Source organism: Rhipicephalus sanguineus, chromosome 3, assembly GCF_013339695.2.
Source record: "Rhipicephalus sanguineus isolate Rsan-2018 chromosome 3, BIME_Rsan_1.4, whole genome shotgun sequence".
In the NCBI taxonomy this organism is placed as follows: Eukaryota; Metazoa; Arthropoda; class Arachnida; order Ixodida; family Ixodidae; genus Rhipicephalus; species Rhipicephalus sanguineus.
In genome coordinates this window covers 227,531,166-227,548,429 of record NC_051178.1, presented here as the reverse complement: position 1 = coordinate 227,548,429, position 17,264 = coordinate 227,531,166, and positions in this window count along the sequence as shown.

The window sequence follows — 17,264 nt, the reverse complement described above, 5'->3', positions numbered from 1 at the left end:
TGTGAACAAGACACGATGCTAACACATTTAAGCTGTGGGTTATACATACATACAATCTTGTTAAGCCCTAAAGGGGGTTTGTGAAGTAAAGAGTCGGACGGAAACCCGTGGGATTGGGAAAAGACACGCGGACAATTAAAACTAGGTACCGACCAGCAAAACACATAAAACCAAAGACGTTTCAGCTCCCGCACTGGAGCCTTGTTCACAATCCTGGCTCACTCTGGGAGTTCACGTAGATATCGTTTCCCAAACGAACAAAGGAAGCTTGCTCGCTTCCGTCATAGGAAGTTAGAGTGTTCTTTCGTTCTACATAAAGCAACCGGTTGTGCGAGCCACTGGCCTTCGCGGATGACCCTCCAATTGCGTATTTGCTCACCAGCCAAGCTCGGCGCTTTGTGCCCTGCGAGGCAAGCACAACTGAATTACAGCTACGCCGCCTCGTCAAACAACGCACGAAACGGGCGAGGAGATGCTGCTCCGTGCGTGACTGCAAGACTTCCAGGCTACAGGCATGTGCGGAGAAGTCTTCTCGCCTTCTCTGCAACACCTCTTTGTAAACTCGTGCTGTCATGAAATGCCAGCGTCGTGCCTGTGTTTGCGTGCTCTCTCAGTGAGCCTTGCCGTGCTCACTATCGAGGTTACTGCGCAGAGCACATAAACACCGACTACCACAGGCATATTTCCACAGAGAAGCAAAATAGTGTTTTCCGCGACAATACTCCTCTGTTTGACTCAAGTTCAACAAAACGTTAAATTCGGAGTAGCCAAGCAGGCACTTTCTTAATGACAAGAACACAGACTTTGCAGAAAAAAAAAAGAAATATATCCCCTAGGTAGTTCTAGTGGTCACTTTCACAGTTCCCATTCTGCCTGGTCGGTGACCGTTGCCAATGCCACGTTTCTGCGTCGGTCGCTAAATACGTGCACCACAGTGCACGCAGGAGACAAAATGAGTCGCGAAACCATTCGTTATCGAATCTAAGTAGGTCACTCCATGGCACTCTGTCTCTCCCATCTTCGACCTGCAGCGAGCTAAAAACGGCTTCGCACTCATTCTAGTCGATGTATCACTCGAACTCAATGCTGTCATTTGCCTCAAACCTGTCTCTCCACTCCCAGACGCGCAGTGCCTTTTCAGCGTATTTTCCACTCCCATGGCTGCCTGCGCTTCTGAATCCATATTCGCGGCTCGACTACCTACATACGTCCTGGACATTTCTGAGAGAAGGAATCCATTAGCGAAAGGATGGTTTGGCGGTTGTCATTAAAGGAGTGTGTGCTTCCTCCGCAGTGAAAGCCAAACCCTAATGGCCCCTTAGCCCTGCCCACCAACCTGAGCTCTGAGACAGATAAGAAAGGAGAGCGAAACAGGAATATTAAGAGAGAAAAAATTAAGTAGCCCTATGTGTGCTGAATGACCTAGATTGGGCGAATGGGTAAAGCCTTTGCGCCTCAAAACATGATTGATTAATTGATCGAACTGGCTAGGAGAAGGAAGAATATAAGGCAAATACTAGAGTTGAATGGCAAGTGAACGTTGCGTAGCTGCTTCCGGTCCGTAACGGAAGCAGCCTATAACGGATCAGCCTATAACGGATGAGCCTATAACGTAGCAGCCTATAAAGAATTTTTCGCTTTGAGCCAGGTGTTACGAGGTGTATAGGCGTCTTCGTCTAAACTGAGTAGTTGTGCGCTTGTCGTGGGCTTACCAGGCGGGCTGCTCATGGCCGGACGTAACGTCGGCACGTGCAAGTTAGAGCAGAGACGTCAATTTCATCGCCACGAAGTGCACGCTACATGCGATGATGTGCATATCATAAGTAGCTGTCGTAGGCGTATTCGTGGAGCGCTTGGCCATAGATTGATGATTCATAGATATCTAATGTCTGTTACATTTATATAAAAGCGGATAGCCAACGCAGCCACCACAATTAGCGTTGTCTTGTGATTGCGCTTTTATAGGGTATTTTTCCGAAGCAGTTTGAAACTTTGGGGTGCCCTGTGGTAGAACATTTGACCGCCAATCGAATGCCTGCGTTAGAATCCCGCTTGAGGCGTAATTTTCATTCTTTGCTTCCATCGAGTTATTGCACCTATCGACAATGCCGCCGATTTCTGCAGCGCATTGTCTCTGACATGGACCCTTGACACTGTCGCTTAATCATTACCAACGTCAGGGTTGATATAGACTGTGCATCACCTGTGGTGCATCCCCGCCCACCATGGGTCGCGGCATGCGGGTATGCCGCACGTGACTGGTAGAAAGTATTTCATGACGTGCGCGACAGGGAAGTCAACTTATTCGTCTCATGACCTGCGAATCGTGTTCTTCATACATTCGTGCCCTCCTTTGCCAATTTTGGTATATACCAAGCTAAGCAGACGACCAGGAGAGCTCCAATACGTAGATAGATAGATAGATAGATAGATAGATAGATAGATAGATAGATAGATAGATAGATAGATAGATAGATAGATAGATAGATAGATAGATAGATAGATAGATAGATAGATAGATAGATAGATAGATAGATAGATAGATAGATAGATAGATAGATAGATAGATAGATAGAAAAGGTCGAACTACCTTTGTTCACATTTAAATAATCAGCTTGACGTCGGTTCTGGGTTGCTGATATGCTTCTCAGACGTGGGTTAGTTGCTAAACTCCGTAGAGGCAGCATTAAACTTGGCTCAAGAACTACCAGGGGCAGTATCCTTGTAAGTGTAAGTTTTGCACGGTAATATTTGTCAAAACTATTACGAATACAGCCAGGCCCGTAGGCAAGTAACATTTTCGGGGGGGGGGGGGGGGGGGGGGGGCACTTGTTGAAGAACTTGGCTATTTGAGAAAAAGACCTATTTTCAGTATTCATTAAATGCGAAGCATTTCTTAGCGAACTTCTGCGACTTTGAGCGTATCTATCTATAATCTATCTAGCCGCCTACGACTTCGAGCTCTCCTGGCCATTTCGTTAATGGAATGTATACCAAAATTGGTATGCCATAGCATGACCGTATTACGAACGTAAATGACAGGTCATAACATGAAAATCATGACATGCATGTCATGAACAGCATGATTTACATGTCATTCTTGGGGTTCTTGCGACCGTTTCGTTAACTTGATATATATCAAAATTAGTATGGCGTGATAACAGTGTATGACGAATACAAGTGACAAGTGCTAATGTGCAAATCATGGCACACATGTCATGTACAGCATGATTTACATTATATGTCTCGGGTCGCTCGTAGCCGTTTAAATGAATGTATACATACCAAAACTGGTATGGTGAGACATTTCTTTATGACGAACATAACTGACACATGGTAACCTTAAAGTCGTGACATGCATGTCATGTACGACATGACTTACATGCCACGCTCATGATGCTCTCGCGGCCGTATCGCTGGATATATGTCCACCAAAATTGGTATTGCGCACCGATACTGTATGAACATAAATCAGAAGTGGTAACGGGAAAATCATAATATGCGAGTCATGTATGACATGATTTACATGCCACGCTCATTGTCCGATCGCTGCCGTTTCGCTCGCGTGATATACACCAAAATTGGTATATCACGACAAGACTATGATGAACGTAAACCAGAGGTGGTAACGTGAAAATCGTGACATGCAAGTTATGTGCGACATGATTTACATGCCACGCTCATTGTCCGATCGCTGCCGTTTCACTCGCGTGATATGCACCAAAAGTGGTATTGCGTGACGCGACTATATGACGAACATAAATGACAGGTGGTAACATGAAAACCATGACACGCATGTCATATACGACATGATTTACATGACACACTCATGGTGCACTCGCGGCCGTTTGGCTAGCTTGATATATACAAATATTAGTATTGCGCGACGCTACTGTATGGCCAACATAAATGAGAGGTGGCAACATGAATATCATGACATGCATGTCATGTACGACATGATTTACATGACACTGTCATGGTGCGCATCCGGCCGTTTTGTTAACTTCATATATACCAAAATTGGTATGGCATGACACTAGTGCGTCATGAACATAAATGATAGGTCATGCATTGTATATTCCAGAATATGCGTTTCATTAGCATGGCATATACCGGAGTGTACATGCATAAATGCATGTCAAACATGCGATATATAATGAACTAGATGCCATGGCACGAATAACTTCACTTGTCTCAAAGACAAACAAGGCGATGTAGCAGCTCTCTACCTGCTGCTTCGCATTACATCGATTACCACAGTGCGTGGGATCTGCCGCATTTTTTTTTTTTTTTTGGTAAAAACACCTACTTCACCAAAATTTTTGGGGGCGGGGAGCCGCGTCCCTAGGACACCTCACCTCCCCCCCCCCCCTCGGCTACGGGCCTGAATATAGCAAACATCGTGATGATAGCAACGAAAATAGGGAAGAATGTGAAACCGAAGCTGACGCACGGCTCAAGCGCAGTTCATGCATAACTGCCTCAATGTACCTATCCAGATCCCGCAGTGCCCCGGCATTATATGACCACTATAGAGAAAAGTACGTAAACTTAGACGGAGGTAGGCTCCCTGATTCAGCTCAGAGACGTAGGTGACATTACAATCCGAAGTTAAGAACAAATATAAATAAAGCTTGTTTCACAAGGGAACTATAGGCCAACGTATTCGGAAAATAGCTCAAATAACTTACTTAGAAAACAGCCAATGACGTTTAAATAACCTGGCGTCGACGCAACAAAATGCCGGAAAGAAAGAACCTCGAGGCCTAGAACAAACAATTCAGAGATGACAGGTTCGTAGATTTACTAGACTAAAATAAAAAGATTGCGCAGCTTGCACTGAATCGCGCAAGGCTGGGGCAGAGCAGAGCTGGTCGGCACTCGGCTGGTCGTGGCTTGGCAAGGCACGTGCATTCACACGCCGATGCATAAAGTGTGAACATGATCACATTATAGATCACGAGTATGGGATAGGTATCGATCAGGTTCGATTGGGAATCGCTTGGCAATGACAGCACCAAATTTCCTAATTAGAATAATTAGCTTAACTATGATAATTAGCTTATATGGCCTAATTAACAGATTTGAGGCTTGGTCTCGATTAGCTTGCGCCCCAAGTCAACCTAGTCCTAATTATACCTAATTAGCAGATTAACAAGCATTAGCATATTTGGCCTAATCTACACATTCGATTCTTGGTCTCAATTAGCTTTCATCCCCAATAAACCCATGTTTAATTAGCTAATTAGATTAGTTAGCACTAACTAAGCTCAATCTTATTTAGTCTTAACTAGGCTTAGCTAGGCTCATCCTCGCTTTAACTTAAGCAGATTAATTATGCTTGGCTAATTAAGGATTTCCATGCTCAACTAGGCTTAATTAGCCTTGGCTGTGATTAACTTGGTTTAACCAGGCACAGTAATGCTTAACTTGGCTTGACATGGATGCGCCAGCATGATGATGATAACTTGTCTACATCGCGAGCCGGACGAACGGCGGGCATAACAGCTCTGCTGCAAGATAAAGAAAAAGAAGGCGCCGAATGCCCCAATACACTGCTTTTATTCTCGAGTGCAGCGTAAGATTTCTACGTTAGTTCACTGCTGCTTCTACATCTATCATTGAAGTGTGGTGGTCGGATATTCACTGAACGTTAATGAAAGCGAAGATGAAAATAGAGAGTTGAAAAAGAAAGAAGAACAACAACAACAAAAAAGGAAGAAAACGAGAAAACGTTGAACAACCACTGTCAGTGAGCACGTGTCTCCACGCGATCTCTGAAACACAGATTACTCTCCATGTCCTCTGTTTCCACGACGTCACCAATGCTACCGAAGTCGATTCAGACTAATGTTTCACGCTCGGTGCCAAATTAGGTGCGTCGACCATCGCTATCTTGTAACTAAAAAAAACAAAAAAGAAAAGAAACTTAGCCGTTCGCTGGTTACCAGCGACGTCTGCGTACGCCGGAGCCGAAAATGTCGACTTCGATTCGAACGTCCCTGTATCTTCGTCGTCTATATAAGTATTACGACAGAGTACGGGCACATTGTTTTGATTGAGAATAATTAAGAAGATCCAGTCGGTCCCTGCGGCATCTCGTGCGTGACTTGAGAACGGTGTGCGATCAGGTGTGGATTCGTGCATCGAGAAATCTTCGTACAGCCATTTATTCTGTTCTTTTCTTTCTTTTTTCGCGAAGATCGAGTGCTGCGGAAAGCGAATCAACGCTTTTTTTTCTAGCTTCGGAAAACGTAAAATAAAACAGAAGGTAAGAGCGAGAAAGCGTTTGAGAAAAAAATGCATCAAACGAAATAAAAAATTAAACGCAGTTTCGCACTAGTGGTGCGAAGCCTGAAGGAAGTGCGGAGCTGGGCGGCCTGCTTTGTTCTTCTTTCTTTCTTTCTTTCTTTCTTTCTTTCTTTCTTTCTTATTTATTTATTTATTTCCTTCCTTCCTTTTTCTTCCTTTCTTTCTTTCTTTCTTTCCCTCTTTCTTTTCTCTTTTCGCTTTTCTGTATTTTTTTGTCTCTTTATTTCTCTTTCTCTCTACTTCTTTCTCTTTCTTGCTCTTTCTATTTTTTCCTATTTCTTCCCTTTCTTTCTCTCTCTCTATCTGCTTCACGCTTCCTTACTCTTTCTTTCTATCTATTTTCTCTCTATTTCTTTCTCTTTCTTTGTTTTTCTGTCTTTCTCTCTTTCGTTCTCCTTGAACATACGTTTCTCTCTATTTCTCTCTTGCACATTCTGCCTATGCTATGCTTTACTCTCTCCCGTCCTGCTTTTCCTCCTCTTCACCCTCACCATCTTTCTCACTCTCTTTGTTTGCCACACACAGTTCCGCTCTGTCTAATTCTTGTTAATTCTTTTTTTCTCTTTCTTCCTTTCCTTTCTCTCTCGCTCTTTCTCACTTGCTTCCTGTTTATTCTCTCTTTTTCTCTCTTTCTATTTATTTCTCTCTATTTTGTTGATTTTTCTCTTTCTCTCGCTTTTTCTTTTTCTCACTTTCTGTCTCTATTTCTGTCTTTCTCATTCTTGCTATGCTATGCTTTACTCTTTTCCCTCCTCCTTTTCCTCATCTTCACCTCACTTACATTTCCCAACTCCCTTGTTATACTATACTATAAAAGGCTATCCTATACTCTGCTGGCATGCCTGGACAGTCGAGTGGTTACGATGCTCGCCTTCGGGATTAGAAGTAAAACTTCGTTATCGACGGCCTTGAAGTATGGATGATGGTGAAAAAAAGGACATGATTAGCACATGATTGAGGACAAAACATTCATTATTTGTCTTATTAATATTTACAACTGGAGTACCTAATGTAAAGAATTCACTTTACAACCCATTTAACCCGGTAATACTCCATGCATTAGGAAATGACGCGCTTTCAATGTTCGTTTCGGATTATTATTAATATTATTCTTATAGTGTTTATAGTACGAGCGATGTCATAGCGAAGGAGCAGGGATTGATCTTGACCATCTGGTGTTCTTTGACGTGCATTGCCATCGCACAGTACACGGGCCCCCTGCGTTTCGCCTACATCGACAGGCGACCGCCGCGGCCGAACCCACGACATTCGGGTCAGCAGCCGAGTGCCGTAATCCCTGTACCGCCGCGGCGAACAGAACGGTCAATAGTTGCAAGACATTTGATAACATGCTACTTGTTCACAAACGTCAGCAGCTTAACTATAGATTGTAAGTTTGCGTTCAGTGACTACATGACGCTCGCACGTGTGTCTGCATTTGAATGTATTGTGGGTTCGAGCGAGTGCGAGTGCGCCTTCGTGTGAAGGGAGTGGAAGACGATCATTGCTTGATTCGATAGATTTGAACGTGCAAAGAGAGCGCTGCTTCTCTCTACCATATGATGTTCACATTGAAGTGTACGTCATAGCACATTTTTGTTCTTGCGAAATGTAGCTTTGCTAGTTACTTCGGATGATCTGTTAGACGACTACTGTATTTCACTCGAGAGCAGGAGGCTCGAAAGGTGAAGTTATCGAAGTAGCGAACGGTGCTTCTTCATGAGTCCATTCATATCTTTCTTAAAAGGAAACGGCCGGCATTGCGATATACACTACTTGATTGCAGCAGACCGAGCCTCCGGCGACGGCTTGTTTTGATAGTGCCGCATGGTCACTCATGTGCTGCGTCTGCTTCTGCCGCTGCTGTGCATACAGTCGTGGCGGCAATGGCATTGGCAGCGGTCTTCCATTTTTTTAAAAAACCACTCGCGTATAGAATCAGACTTTGCGAGCAACTGCGCAACCTACATACACACGCGCACACACACAAAAGACGGTTATTGTTTATAAGGCCGACCGTGTTCAGCAGAGCATGGTGTCAAAGTTATTGGTTTCAATAAAGAGTGCCACACTTGCAAACCAGTAAAATTTATATATATATATATATATATATATATATATATATATATATATATATATATATATATATATATATATATATATATATATATATATATATAGCTTTCTCTTCCAGCCAGCGCAGCAACAGTTTCATCCGACGAAGGGGGGGGGGGGGGGAGGGGAACGCTGAGGCTATATTGCGTAGTCGGTCCTCCTGTTCCTATGAATAATTCTATCATCTTCGAGTATCGCTTGCCTTTTTTGCGCAATAGTATGTGCACCTCGTGAAGCCTCCAACTGTGTTCGTCGGCGATGAACGTGGACCAGTTCGGATATCTGCTAGGTCCTGCGGCATCCCCTTCCCCCAGCGTAGGATAGCAAACCGGATGCGCGTCTGGTTGACCTCCCTGCCTTTCCTTCCTCTCCCTCCTTTATCCCTGTCATCGTTTTTGTTAATATTGCTTCGCTTCTTTTTCCGCACTGTCCTGAGTTTATTTTTTCGAGTCGACTGCACGCGCTACCTAAAGCGCTTACATAGAACGGAAGGAAGCCTAGACTAGTGAGTGAGTGAGTGAGTGAGTGAGTGAGTGAGTGAGTGAGTGAGTGAGTGAGTGAGTGAGTGAGTGAGTGAGTGAGTGAGTGAGTGAGTGAGTGAGTGAGTGAGTGAGTGAGTGAGTGAGTGAGTGAGTGAGTGAGTGAGTGAGTGAGTGAGTGAGTGAGTGAGTGAGTGAGTGAGTGAGAACGATGTACGAATATGGTTCCCAGTAGGAAGATATAATTTTCATCTTGGGCACTTTTTTTGGCAATGACTCTGCAAAAACTAGACAGTTGACCCTCAGTTTTCTGAGTTTCCCAATCCACACATTATTTATAAATAATAACAAAAGCTACGTTGAACTTGCAGCCCCGCAGCACAGTTTTTGCTTCGAGTGATAAGATATACCGAGGACTGACGGTTCTTATCTTTTAGAACTAAAGTTACACAAAAAAGGAAGGAGGAGGGAAAGCGGTAGATATTTAAAAAAAAATCAGGGAATCTTGCTTTTTCTTCGTCGAGAATACCCAGCTGAGTAGTTTTTGAACTGTTCATTCCTGATCTCAGGGGATGGACAACGGAGATGTATTAACGCTATATAAACACCGGCCATGATTTGTTCTCGAAGCTTCTGTTGACTCGAGAGAGTGAGCAAACAAACGGAAGAGGAAGGGACAAACAAAAAATGGTCTGTACTCATATTAGGTAAGCGAAGTCAGCTAATGGCGACGCATGAAGAACACCGCACGCTGGCTTTCTCCCATTTGTATGGTAATAAGCTAACCCAGCGTTTAGGCCACTAGACTACCACTATAGAGACAAGACACTCGTACAGGCTTACACTACTCACGGATTGAAACGCGACATCGTTTTGTTTGAGTATAACGACTGCTATGGGTAATTGCTCGTTATAACCACGTCATGTCGCTGAAAACCTGGCTGCTAATGCTAATCTTGGCTGTGATATTAGTGTTGCAATCAAAATTACGGCCCTATGACACGAACCGTAGACGCTGGAAACGAAAATGCGTACATTACTTCGCCCTAAATTTTCGCGTTTCAATCCGTGAGTGCTGTGCACCACCTCGATCCTGATAGCGTCCTGCATACCAACCGTCGCACGTGCAAAGGCAACAGGCGGAGACATGCGCTGCCGCTCACGAATCACTCATTAATTTTCTGAAGGTTCCTTCGAAACGTCACCGAATAGCCATAATGGTGCAGCAGAAAGCACCTTTCATCGCAAGACAATCTAATGTGCAATCAACTAACCTTCAATTTCTCAACAGACGCGTTTTAGCAATTGAATAACGGGGGAATCAGACAGTACAAGGAGGAGCTTGAACAGCTGACGTAACGGACGGTTCTTTCCTTTTCACTCACGGGATATCCTTGGAAGTATACGAGCGCGTATGGAAGGTACATACGCACAGCCGTCGTCCTATAGACACGGTACTAGAAGTGGCGGGGCCTGTTTCTTGCCTCGGGTGCTGGCTAAAAGAATAGGTGTCATGCGTGATCGATAGCAGGAGATTGTCTTCGACGGTGGGATACACCTCATACACTGCACGTACGTAGACGGTGGATATCTTATTTCTTCTCCGGACATTGAAAATGAGGGCTTGTATTGATTCGAACGACCGAACATTCACTGTTTTATGGTGTATAGTGATTGTCTATTTACGTTATTTAGTTTTATTCTGCTTTACGGATGGGGAGAGGGTGGGGAAGGAAGGAAGGAGATACGTGAATGGGGAGAAGAAGAAACGACAGATTTTTATGCGACATAATTTTCATAAGGCTTGGGCGATATCTTTCACAACCTCAACGTAGTGAGCTTCTCCGTTGTCTCGTTAAACCATGCTGGGACATTAACGACATCAGAAGAGTTGGCCTTTAAATCCTACAGAAGGACTACAAGTAGCCCGAGACCAACCACGAGGGGAGCACGATATCTATCTATTATCCTTTACCTTCTTAAACGTACAGGTAATCTTGACTTTTACGACACACCACGGCAGTAAGTAAATACAGCAAAGCGGTGCACAATGACTACAAATTTTGTAGCGTTAGCTACACTGGCCTAGCCGAGCTAGTTTCGCGTGGATCCTTAAGAGCCTTTAGAGCCTTAAGAGCGTGTCGTGTGCCGCTCGTTCGTTTTGGCTACCATAATAAGCTGGTCTCCGTCACATTAATCCCACTTTTGTTTTTTCTTCGTTTCTACAACACACGGAAACTAGGCGTAACATTTTTTTATCGTCACTAAGAATAGCTTAAGTACTTCGATAAAGTCCCCGCTGGCTTTTACTGGTGTCACTACCTGGCGGTACGCTGTGACGGCTGCTAAAATTGACCCCTTCCATTTCTTTCGACTCTTTCCGGCCCAAATGGTCACCAGCCGCGTACATCCATATTCCAATATAGCAGCCACTTTGCTTTCACTGTGGGATGAGTTGTGGTCCTCTTTCCACAAGTGTTTCCGGCTTACTTCTGTTCTTTTCTAATGCTGTTACTTGAGGCACACGCGTGGGTGGCCACTCGTTGAGGAATCTTGGTGTTCTTGTTGTTATATTACATTGTGTTTCCAGGTTCAGACTCCACTGCGTGGTTGTCTAACTACTTCCCTTGTTTTTTTATGCTATCACGTTGGAAATTCTTTTCCCTAGCTCACTTTTGCCTTTCTTACAGGCGACTAAGGCAACGTAGAGATCGCATTCCGGAAAGTTTCCATTTGACAGAAAGTCTTCTGATTTCTTTTGTTTACTTCGTCGTGGAGCTGTGGAGGTGACGAAGCGCATTCTGTCCTGATGGTTCCGCCTTGCCGCGAGGCGTGGAAAATGCTGGCACTCTCTGCGAGGCAAAACAAAGGAGGACAAGAGTTTCGCTAACGTGACGAGTAAAAAAAGGAAATAACGATACAAATTTCACACGTTGCTTTAAGAGTTGCGACCGAGTGTTCTCACGCCTAATTCCGGGTTGGATTCTTTTCCACAGCGCAGTTCCTGCGAGCATTATATTCCTTCCGGTTTCATTCTTTTACTGCTTCCTGTTACTGCGTTCCGGGGTGCATCTGAATTTTTTTACTTCTTCTTTGCAAGTGCGTTTGTCATTCTTCCTCCAAGGTTTGAACGTAAATCACGAGCGACGTAAGAGCACAGTACGAATGATATCGAAAGTGGTGCAGTAAAAAAAGTAGATAAAACAATGCCTCAAGATGAAACTGAAGTTAAAGGTATGAAGCCTCCTATCAGAATTCCTCGCGCCATTCTCTCACGTTTGTGTGTGCGTCTTGCTTTCTTTTTTTTTTTTTTTGCATTTACACACGTTCCTCTTTATCCCCAAAATTATAAAGAAATGAACTTAGGTGGTGTTGCGTAGACTGCCAATTGGATAGTTGCATGGCAGAGGCGTCTACAATGCGTAAGAAGTCGAAAAGTTCAATATTGTTTCCTTTCTTCTTTTCTCCCTCAAAATCACGGAGCTTGTTATTTGATTTCGGCACCACGTGCGTTTAGCACATGTGCTTTATGCAAGGAAGGCTTGCTTTTGTCTATACTAGAAGTAAGTGCTTCAAGCGCAGCCATGACACAGGTATTGGAGACAAAGCAGGTACAGCCTGGGATGGTACCAGATATTGCCGGAATGTTGCGGTAAACCTGTTACATTAGCAAAGTGAGGTATTGGGCTAGTTGGTTTTGCATATTTAAAAAAGTGCGCTACAGTTACAAGGACAAAATAAGTTAGAGAACTTGATTAAAGTGTCGAGTTGGGCTTGTTAGTACATAATTATGGCACACTGCAGCGCAAAAAACACGCAACGGACGGTACACTAACGACGATAACGAGCGCTGAACTTGCAACAACCTTTGAACTTTTTCCAATAAAGGTTATTGCAAGTTCAGTTCTCGTCGTCGTCAATAGTGTATCGTCCGTTGTGTGTTTTTTGCGCTGCAGTGTGCCATAAGTTAGAGAGGACACACGTTACGAAGTATACACGACAAGCGCAAACTATCAACTGAATTTATTGAAAAAATTAAGGAAAAATAATCAGAGGAAAGGGAATATAACAGTTTACCATATGGGAAGGGACTACAGTCTGTAGCGCACTTTCTTTTTAAAATCAATTAATCAAACCTATTGGAAATGGGTCTTTTACTATTGCGTAGGCGTTTTGTCGTCCTTATCAGTCTGGTGCCGCACAATGCGAATAGCTTTACCTCAGTGTCATCGTTGACAAACATGAGCGCCTGTTATACTTGCAGTTATCATTTATGGTAATATCTTGATTATATGAGTATATGAGCTAAGTGAGACAATCACGCGAGAAAGGGAATTTGATATGACAACATACTCGACAATGGAAGGATACAATGGAAATAGGGAAGGAGTAGGCCCCGACAACTGTCTCAGAGACGGGCTGAACGCCTCCCTGCTCTTTCAGGAGAAGAGAATAGAAATAGGAGATGAAGGCAGGAAGAATAAGTATTTCAAGCAACAACTTTTCATTTTTGAGTGAGCAACATTAGTTTTACTTCGTGAATCGATGATTAAGGCGGCCATCTTCCCGGCAGCGCCGCGCCCAGCAACATCCTATGCACAATATAGGTGTTGTTGGTAATGCGCTGTGTTAGCTCACTGGGCATTTGTCGATGATTCGCAGGTAATCACCTAAGCGTGACAACCCGGGTACAAAGTCTTGCAACGCATTCATTATCTCGTACCCGTACATCGGCACGATGCACCGAACAGGAGCAACCATGTCCAATCTACAGTAGAAATCTGGGTACAAAGCATGGCGCAGAGTCGGTTGATCATCTGTACTTGTAGGCCCGTTCCAGCCGTCGGATCAGAGACATGGGATTAGAGCGGCTTATCGTTGTCGTTATCTATAAGCTGGTCTTAACCACGAAGAAGCTGTCGCCTTTCACCGGGACGCGCTGCCACCTTGCAGATTAAATACTGATGAACAGGGCGCCCAACAGCTTCTCTGACATGTATACGTCACAAGACTTCGGTGACATGTATTAGCCTTTTCGCCTGCTTGTTTTAGGATCGGTAATCACGTCTATAATCAGTGCGTTCAACAAACGTGGTGGCTTTTCTACGAGCTTTATGATCATGGTAGCAAGCCCAGCGCTCGCGCTTTAGCGTTGTCAGTTACGTTAACTGATTGATGGATACACAAACAACGTTGCTGCATTGCATTTTGTTTTTGGCGGGCATGCTTGTACACGGTTTGATATGATTAACGAACGCGCAGCTAACGTGACACTCTATGTACCGTGCATGGGCGTAAAGAGAACACACATTCCAATTTGCTTCGAACCGCGATGTATTAAGAAAGAGCACATCGCTGACGCCAGCTGGTATAACCTAATCCATTCTCACGCTGACGCCCTTAGGGAAAACATGTGGACAGACGGCGTCAACGTAGCCACAGAATTCTCTTACACAGAATTGCCTTCGGTACAGAGAAAATGTTTCGCAGTTTTAAATTAAAGACACGTGCTTACACAATGCGTGGCGGCGTGCAAACCATGATAAATGCTTTACTAAGCTTTGTTGCAGCACAATGTTAATTCGTTACTATATACACGTCGGCCGGAGAAAAGTCTTCCAACTGATTTGCATAGTTTTATCTTTTTTTATATCAATGCACCGAAACATAGGGAATACAAGCTTAGCATCTCAGAGTTAATTAGTGGTGTCAGGCAGTATTAAACGCTTAACTCGATGCACCATTTTTTTTTTCTTTCCGTAGGGTTGCGTTAAAGGAGGATTATAATGTGTTGCGTCCCTAGGATTACCAGCAGACGTTGGCGCGGCCTGCAATCTTCCCGAACTCTGCAATTTTTTTATAATTAATTGAACCCGCTCACAAGTAAATTAAGAACATGCGCTGTTAGAAATCCTATCTTAGTTGCAACTATATCCCAAGCCGATTGGGAATTAAGGCAACCTCGGCTAACCCATATTTATTTGTATTTATACATGAATATTTTATGTCTTTGTAGAGAGGGCCCTGAGCAAGCTCACCCGCAACACGGCACCGGGCAAGGACAGAATAAAAATAAGACACTCCGGAACCTAGATGGACCATCTCTAGACGCTCTCTTAAAGTATGTCAATGACTGCTGGGAAAGCGGTAAAGTCCCACCGGAATGGAAGCATGCTGAAGTAATCACGATTCCTAAACCCAACAAGCCCATCACGGTTCATAACTTAAGACCTATTTCTCTCACCTCGTCTGCTGGAAAACTCTACGAGCACATGGTGCACAACCGCCTGATCGAATATCTCGAGGACAGCGGACATGTCCCAAAAACCATGTTCGGATTTAGAGCTCACCTGTCCACGCAAGACGTCTTACTGCAGATCAAGGAAAAAGTTATCGACAAATTGGACACGCACACCCAGAGAGCCATCCTCGCACTAGACGTGAAAGGGGCTTTTGACAACGTGTCGCACGAAGCCATACTGCAACACCTGAACGTCTATAACTGCGGAGAAAAGGTGTATAACTACATAAGAGCTTTTCTGAAAGAGAGGACAGCCACAGTGGGAATAGGCGACTTGCGCTCCGAGAAGTTTGAAATGCCGCCGAGGGGTACACCATAGGGCTCCGTTATTTCTCCAATGCTATTCAGTCTGGCGATGAGCTCCTTACCAAAGGAACTGAAAGAAATAGAAGGGATTGGCCATGCAATATATGCTGACGACCTCACCATCTGGACTACGGGAGGATCCACAGGCCAAGAGCAAGATGCTCTGCAAGAAGCGGTTGACAGAACAGAGAGATACCTGGAAGCATGTGGACTGACATGCGCACCAGAAAAGTCTGAGCTCCTAGTGCTAAGAAAGCGCACAAGAGGCCGACAACCGCAGCAGACACGAGACCCGGAAGTGAAGGTAGGAGGCGTCATAATTCCTCAGGTTTCAACGCTTCGTATCCTGGGACTCCTGATTCAAAAGGACGGGGCCGGGGGAGCAGAGTTGGAAGGGATTCAGAAAACCGTGCAGCAAGTTAGTCATCTGATCAAAAAAGTGACTATCAAAAGTCACGGACTCAAAGAAGATGATTGCACGAAAATTATACAAGCGCTGATCACAAGCATTATCACGTACGGGACCCCATACGTAGACATGAAGAACAGTCAACGGAATAAAATAAACACTCTAATCAGAAAAGCCCACAAGATTGCCATGGGCCTGTCGCCCTCCACATCCACGGAAAACCTGCTTAAAATGGGAGTGCACAACACATGGGAAGAGCTCGTGGAAGCGCACAATGTCAACCAGCTGGAGAGACTGAAGCTGACGAATACGGGTAGAGCCCTACTTCAAGATCTAGGTTATCAAATCGAAGATGGCATGCACGTTCCTCAGCGTATCCCGCACGACATCAGAAACAACCTACACATAAGCAATATACCAAGAAGCATGCATCCTGAGTAAGACAAGGGAAGAAGACACGCTAGGATACAACTGCTAAAGGAAACACTAAAACGCACCAACAGCAATGAAGAATACGTGGTCGACGTAAACGGTCAAGAACTGACAGCAACATCCATACGTGCCAAGGATGCAAGCACAGCGGAAGAGTTGGGCATAGCCCTAGCCATCGCTACATGCAAGACGCGGGTTACCGGGATCACGGATTCGCAAGAAGCGTGCAGAAGGTACATGAACGGAAGGATCGGAAAGGCAGCACTCCATGCATTAAAGAGCACGAAGGTGGAAGAAACCACCATCCTCTGGACACCGGGACAGGAGTCTCTCGCGCGGAACCAGGCGGCGCACGCTGAGGCTCGAGATCATGCACGCCGAGCCATCTCCGACACGCAGAGAACACGTACCGATGGCTGTCACAACGAGGATGAACGCATGCCGAAGAAGTATTCAGACATTTTGGCCCATTACAGGAAGCAGAGGAAGCTTATAATAATAATAATAATAATAATAATAATAATAATAATAATAATAATAATAATAATAATAATAATAATAATAATAATAATAATATAAGGATAATAATAATAACAGTAGAGGTATCACGTCCCCAAACCCCGATATCGTTATGAGAGACGCCGTAGTAGAAGGCTCCAGAAATTTCGTATATTGTCTTTCGGTCACATGAGCCTACTTGCTGATTGCAAGTGACTCGACAGGAACTTCTTTACTGCTACTCTTTAAGGCACTTCCGTGATCTCCATATTGCAGCTGCAAGTAGGCTGAATGTACTTCAATATTTTTGCTGGAGGACGTTACAAACAAAGGAACAATCACAGGACCCATATAATTACGAGCCGAATACAGACTTAAGCACATGCATTCTTGAGTGCCCTGACGCCGTAAA